This window comes from Echinops telfairi, unplaced genomic scaffold (genome assembly GCF_000313985.2).
Source record: "Echinops telfairi isolate 266 unplaced genomic scaffold, ASM31398v2 ScPeMD7_6080;HRSCAF=6971, whole genome shotgun sequence".
Lineage (NCBI taxonomy): Eukaryota > Metazoa > Chordata > Mammalia > Afrosoricida > Tenrecidae > Echinops > Echinops telfairi.
The window spans coordinates 7,914,992-7,922,865 of record NW_022109980.1 but is presented as its reverse complement, the minus strand read 5'-3'; positions in this window follow the sequence as shown (position 1 = coordinate 7,922,865).

Below are 7,874 nucleotides of genomic sequence, written 5' to 3'. Positions count from 1 at the left end.
CTAGCTGCTCTCATGATTTTCTCCTTTTCCTCAAAGTTGGATAGTTTAACTATTATGTGCCTTGATGACTTCTTCTTGGGATTCAGTCTAGTTGTTCTTTCAGCCTCCTGAATGGTTGCCTGGTGTTCATTCATTAAGCCGGGGAAGTTTTCCACCAAGAATTCTCTCACAATTGTTGCAGCTGACTTCTTTGTTGTGTCTTCCTCTGGTAAGCCAATAATTCTAATGTTGTTCCGCTTCATAGCATCAGACATAGCTCTTATGTTTTCTTCAGCTTCTCTGATGATCTTATTAGATTTTTGTTCGCATTTGTTAATATCTGCTTGGCTGTCTTCCAAGTCACTGATGCGGTTCTCTGCTTCCTCCAGTCGATTCTCGAGGTATGTGTTTCTGCTACTGGTTTTTGTTACCTCCTCCCTAGCCCCGGTATTTCCCTTTGGTGTATGGCCTTTCTCTCCTCTAACATTTCATCCTTTTTCTGTATTGTTTCCCTCATATCCTGTATGACTCCAAGCAGCATTCTGAAAATTTCTTTCTGTGGCAGTTCAATGTGTGCTTCTTCTATGTATGTTGTTATGTTTGGGACATCTTCTGCCATTGCCTTTTTTCTCCTGTTTTTTTTTGTTGAGGTCATTGAGGCTGATGGCTGTTTGTGTTGCATTGTTTTAGAGGAGCCAGGTGCCGTTTTCCAGGGAGTCCAAGAGCACTGGCTCTCTCTGGGAGACTTGTAGGAACGCTTCTTCAAACTGCCTACAGCTAATTTTACTATGGGATTAACCTACCACTTCATCCTCCTGTAGCTTCCCTATCAGGGGTGTGCCCCAGAAGGCTGGTGGATTGCCTGCTTTGGTGTTGCGGAGGTTGGGCAGAGGTTCCTGCAACAGCTTGGAATGTTGATGAGTGTTAGCAGAGCTGCCTTATTCCCCCAGGTACACAGGCAGGAATTCCCAGGTGAGAGGTTGGGCGGAGTATCCCCTGGAGGGGAAGCAGGGTTTTCCCTAGCCTCAGGCTAGCAACGCAGGGTGGAGCTCACCTAGCTAGGTGTGGTGCAGGAGTAAATGCCCTAGGATAAGGGGTGTGGTCTGGAGGTCAGCAATGGAGTGTGAGAGAACAGGAGAGAGTCAAAGAGGAGAAAATAAATTAAAAAGACCGTTTAGACTGTGTGGGAATATAGGGGAGAGAGGGAAACAAAAGCAACTATGCAGCTGAGTCTCACTCCCCAGTAGGTCGTGGAGCCGAAAGGGTTTAGTCCCTGCCCCGAGGCATCATTGGCAAGCCACAGCTGAGCGGAGAAAAAGCCCCTGCACAGTCCTCAAAGACCGAGGGGGAACAGAGAGGAGTTGTAAACAAAAGCATCAATGTAGCTGAGCCCAATCTCTGCCCGTGGAGCTTCAAGGGTCCAGTCCTTGCCCTGAGGCCGGCAGGGTCAGCCGAAGGGGGCAAACTGTGGCTGTGTTGAGGCCAAATCCCCCTATGGGCTCCAAATGGTCCCGGCTCTGGCAGAGACAATGGTGGGGCCAAGGTCAAGCCCCAGCTGGCTTCCACTGAGGTAAGCCAAAAGCCCGCAGCCCCTCAAAACCCCATGTACCTGTGCCTACTTATCTTTATGATGCTCCTCTTGCGTTCCAGTTCCGTTAAAGTTCCCTCTAAGCAGCTCTCCTGGGCTGGGTTCTGGGGAGTCTCTCTGGTATGTGTCACTCCGTTGCCATCTTCCTGGAAGTCGACTATAACTTATCTTGGTTGAGGAAATAGGTCCTGGAAACTCACGCCTCGTTCCCAAATGCTCTCGGTCACAAAGGCAGTGTATTCAACCTCAAGTACGAACGTAGAAACAAGCAAGAGAGCCCATTTGTTCAGGTCATCGATAGAAAAGCTTTGAGGAAATGTCTCACGTGGTGTTGGACACTTTTCTGTCCCAGGTCCAAAGGTCAGGGAGAGTTGAGCCAAATGCAGGGTCCAGCATCAGAAGCAAAATAAAATGTCTGAAAGTCACACACAGGTCTTCTTGCTTCTAGCAAAGTTCAGTTAGGAAATCAGGCATGACCCTCAAGTCCAGACACTATATCTTTTGATAGCTGGGCACCATCAACTTTCTTCACTACATTTGCTTATGCACCCATTTGTCTTCAGCAATTGTATCGGTAAGGTGAGCACACAATGATATGATTTTTTGTTCTTTGAGAGGGAAACATGCTTTGTAGAGTGTCAGTGAAGATGAGGAAGACCCTTAAATAAATGGATTAATACAGTGCCTGCACAAATGGGTTCAAATATAGCAACAATTGTGTTTGATTCTGTTTTTCACATGGCCAATTGAAGTCAGAACTGATTTGATACCACTTAACATCAACCAATTATGGAGTCCTCATACCATTCTAGGCACTTAATAAGTTATATTTTTCCTTCTGTACACAAAGCAGTTAATGAGTATTGACAGCCTTAATTGTGATTGCTTCCAAAGTTGGAGGCTACTTATTTCATCAAAGGGCTTCCTTACAAACATGACATTAAAAATAATTGTTTTAATTAAGCTGTAGATAGTTTTAAAATGTCACTTTATTGAAGCTTAGCAAGAGAAATGATATAACATGTCTAAAAGCTCAGGAATATGTATCCTGAAGTCTTGATTACATAAACAGAAATTAGAAAAACCTAGGGAAACACATACACGCATATATGCGCATGCACACACACACATGATGGAGGCTTCCATTAGTGGGAAATTTTTATTATCTTTCAAATTCAATTTATGTAAATCCTATGCAACATCATATAACTTTTTACTTGGATGATCTTTGTCAGGTTATTTAACCTCTCAATTAAGTTATTATCACCTCTAAAATTGGGCTAGCAAAGACTGTTGTATGAATTAAACAAGTATATGCAACAATATTAGTTAGGACAATAGCTCATAGTAAAAGCACATCTAAGTATTAGTTATTTTATTTTTGTTATCATAGTTGTTGTTCCATACAGTAGTTATTACTAACATGACCTGTGTGGTAGTTACATATTCTGGTGTCAACTTGAGCTTATTAAGAATAAAGGGGTGGATTCTAGCCTGTCAATCAGGTTGCAGCTTGATGTCCTCATTTAGAGGTTGCCACAGATATAAATAGATCACTGGAGGCCAGCTATGCTTTCTGTTTCGTCTTCCTGCAGACAAGACACGTGTAGACCCCTGATGGAACCAGAGTCCTGGAGCTGGAAGAGCTAAGTGGAGACCCATGCCAGCACTGAGAGGCTTTCACTGCCACTGCATCTGCAACTTTCCACTCACTGGCCTGTGATCTTCCTGCATTCGGTGCCATTGCATGTGTTGCATGAATACGAAGAGGAAATTAAAGACTGGTGTCAGACATATGGGCTAATATCAGATGGAGTTGATCTGGACTAGGCTGGGATGTTTTTTAATATGCAATTACTCTTTGATATAAAGTTCTCTATTACACTCCTATAAGTCTCCCTGGATTTGTTTCTCTAGTCAACCTGGACTAACATAACCTGTTTCTCATTCTATCTAATAACATGAAGTAGAGGATTCAAATGACATAATTTTAAATTCTGATTCTTCATTGAATTGAACAATTTTATTTAGCTTCTCTTCGACTTTTTCTATTGTCAAAATGGTACAATAATAGAGCATGCCTCATTTAAACTACCTATATTATTTTAATTAATGTTGCTTAAAATATACAAATTTAATCTTGTGTTGAAATAAGAAAAAAAAAGACAGATATGTTGAGTAACTAGTCCACAAATCTCTAAGAATTTTGGGAAAGGTGTAACCTAACACAAGCAAATACTTTTATACATTGTATTTCCTCACATCATATCTCTGAAATCATTCCCTTGATTTGTGTTCTCTCTGTTACTGTTGTTACCTTCACCATTTGCTGTATTACTGAAATAGCATAATAAAACATGTTACTGCTTTCCAATCCATCTCTGATTATTTTTTTAAAGATGAATTTTCTAAAATTCGATTCTATTTTTTTAAAGGATGAGTTTTCTAAATTTCAATTCTAGTCATGCTAGACCGGTGCTTGAAGCGTTTCATTATTCAGTGGTTATCTTTCTGGAAGCAACATTTATTTTCAATTTTTAATTTTAAATGTTTATATGTTTAGAATATACATTTCAAGGGCAGACAAAGCATCAGAATCACAGCAAAAAGATTTAGAAACTAAGGATAAATTCCATCATCTAGGCCCTTCATAATTCTCTTTCATGAACCATTATTTCCTCTGTACCCTCACAACCTCCAGCACCACCCTGTAATCACACACACACACACACACACACACACAAACCATTGTAAATATGTATAGCCACAAATGTGGTCACACACTTTCATAATTAACAGTTTGAAATTTTGGTCAGGTGATTAATCAATGCCTTGTTTTCTTATCTTAAATATGAAGAATATAAAGTGATTTTTGAGGATTTAAAAAGACAGCGAAATGAAATATTTAGCATAAAAAAGAAATATTTAGCATCATGCATAACTCAGAATATGTTTTGATTCACTGTTGTTAATATTAGTATATATTATTTCAAGGAACTGTTCTATTACAGAAACATCTGTTCCATACATTCCAATAATTATTTCTAAATTGAAATTAAAATTAATAGTGGCCGTCCAATGCAGAGTAGACACCTAAAATATATTTTTTTTATTTGGAAAGCATGATCTTTCAGATTTCAAGCATTATCTCTTACTCAATATGTTGTGTTGACAGGAAATGGAAAATGTAGCATTCCTTCACCATTGCATATACGAAGCTTTTTAACAATTTCCTATCAAATTCTATGAGGATGGCGCAGGACCACGCAGCATTTCATTATGTTGTACACAGGGTCCATATGGGTCAGAAGACATCTAACAACAACAACTTTTTGATTGTGGGTGATGCTTGGGACATTCTTATTACAAGGCTGCTTTTGTTAGAGGCATGGCTTCACCTTACTTGCCACCAAGCTAATTGGGAAAGGAAAGAAAAGAGGAAGAATTGAAGGACTGAACATTAATGTGTGGGGTGTTGGTCAAATATCTCTCCTTAATTTGTTAATCTAACCAGAAGGGGGCATTAAATTACCTGAACATTTTCCTCAAACAAATGCAAAACTAAAAGAAACCAGAATATTTTAGTCCATTTTGAAATATTGGCTAAAAATGAAGAGAGAATCACAGAGGAGACACATAGGCCACACAGAGCAGTTTCATTTCCCCCCCTCCCATTTGCCCTATTGCTGTACAATTTCTCTCATACAAGAGGTCCCTGAAGAATGTGAGGCTACTCTGAAGGACATTGTTAAAGGTAAGCAAGGAACTAATATACATAATAGTAAAATTGTATGTGCAAAGACATCACAAAATGATCATGTAGCACCTTTATAATAGAAATAGCATTCATGAGCACATTCAGTGCAATTCTAATTGGTCTCTCTTCTATGAATACAGTGCATTTAAAAAGCCATAGGTGTAAGCATTTCAATTTCTGCATGTCATCAAAGTAAAATATCCATATTTTCCCTGTCAAAATTTATAGATAAAACATACTTTTAAAATCTAGATGAGTTCGAATTGCCCCAATTCCACAACTTTTCTGTGAATTTGTAGGTTGGGTTTTCAGGTTGCTCTGGCTCTTTCCTCCTTTTGTTAAGAATGCTACTTTTTTCCTTTTCTGTCTTCTCTTTAATGGTTGTGAGGTGGTTTCTTGCCTCTTCTTTTCTGTTATGACTCATGATCATATTCCTGATACTTTCTAACATAAAACAATTTGCCATTGCTTTGTTTTGCCTGTTTTTTGCTAAAACATGCCTTTCAAATATCACTTTCCTTTCCATGAAGTTTCTAAAAATATTCCTAAACAAAGAAAGTTCCCCTAGAAAGGAATTTTATTTCCATCTCTTTATGAAATCTTTTCCTAATACCACTGTGTATGCAACCTTTAACTCCTTAGTGGTGTATGAGTTTCTGTTTCCCAAGGATTTCTCTGGTATCTCTGGAGTGGAATAAGATTGTATATTCTCCACTAATTTACTCCTGCAAAATAATTGTAGACTTCCATTTTGTAGTCCTACTTTCTCGTAAGTTTTCAAGGAAAACATATCAAGAACCACACATATGATATTAACTGATCAATATTGTGTATTACATTCGGTAATCAGCTGTATAAGACCTCCTGAAAGTGTTAAAGTGCAAACATTTTTCTTTAAAAATTAAAGTGTACATAACCTAAACCAGAGTATATTCAATTACCTCATATGTACACAAAAGATGAGCGTTGAGTAAGGAAAGTCTCAGGAGAACTGAAGTCTTTTAATTATGGGGCTGGCAAGAATAGTTAGTATACCATCCACTGCCAGAAGAACAGACCCTGGCTTGGACTTTTGTAGCCCACAAAACTGTGAAGAAATAAGTTTACATTCTTTAAACACATTAATTAACCGCGTTAAAGAAAAATAAAACTACAGTGCATACTCACACACACACACACACACACACACATACACATGCACAGATCATGGTGTGTGTGAGGCGCACCTGAGTCCTCACAGAGGTTTCTTTGCTTGTTACCACCTTAAAGAGGTCTCTTACAGAAGATTGACGCAATTAAATACATTATTTGATTTCTTGAATGCTTCTTTCATGAGCATTTTGTGGCTCACGACAAATGAAATTCTTCACAATTTCAATATTTTCTTTATCACGATAGTGCTTATTGGCCCAATTCTGAGAATTTTTGTTTTCCTTATATTAAGGTATAATTCATACTGGATGCTGTAACCTTTGTACGTTATCTGTATGTGCCTCCAGCCCTCTTTACTTTCAGCAAGTGAAGTTGTGCCATGTCCATATCACAGGTAATTATTGAGCTTTTCTCCAGGCCTTATCAGGCTTTCTACTCCTGTAAAGGATTACAATCTTAGAACACCCACCCCGCCCCCCACCGGGGCAGTTTAGCCTTTTAGGGTAATTATGAATCAGAATTCACTAGATGACAGTGAGTTTGAGGTTTTAGGTCAACCTAGCACAGTCAGTAATAGGAACTCAAATTTCACCAAAAATACGTTATAGAAAATGTTTGGCTTCCCTGGAAAAAGAAGTGTGTGTGTGTGTGTGTGTGTGTGTGTGTGTATTAAATGTAGTATTTTTTTTAATGGTAAGTAGAGACAAATGATATTTGACATTTTTGAATGACCATTTTACTTAAGTAGTAACATGTACCAAGAAAAAGAGAGCTGTAAAAGAATATCTTTGATTTTTCTGACAGTACTTAATCTCCCCCTTTTCCATTCATTATCTAGAGTAAATTTTTCCTTTTTTTTTCTTTCTCAAAGGCTCATTTTTGCATCTTATTTTAGTTAGTCTGGTTGCTTTCCTCCTTGGCTACTTTATTTGTCTCATTTCAAAATTGTTAATTTGGGGTTTAAGAGCTATTATTAGAACAAATGTAATTCCCTTTATTGTTTGCTAGAATTAAGCCTTTAAAAGTATATATATATATATATATATATATATATATATATATTCTCCCAAAATATGTTATCTGTTTCTTTTCAAGCAATTTTCCTTCAGAATTCAGTTCCATTCCATAATGTTGCTGGGTTAGAAAAGTAATATGAGAGAAATGTGAGTAAAACTGACTCTTTTGAAGATGGTTGTTTGTGTATGAATTGTACCATTAATTCTTTAGAATAGAATGATACTGGACTGGAAAAAATATTTATCCTGATTTTAACATTTTTAAATGGATACTAATTTAGTCCTTGTGTATATTTAATGATAATAAGTGATTTAATGATGTCAACATGGGCAATATGGAAAATTTAGCAATCCATACTTCACCATCGGATAACATTTTAGA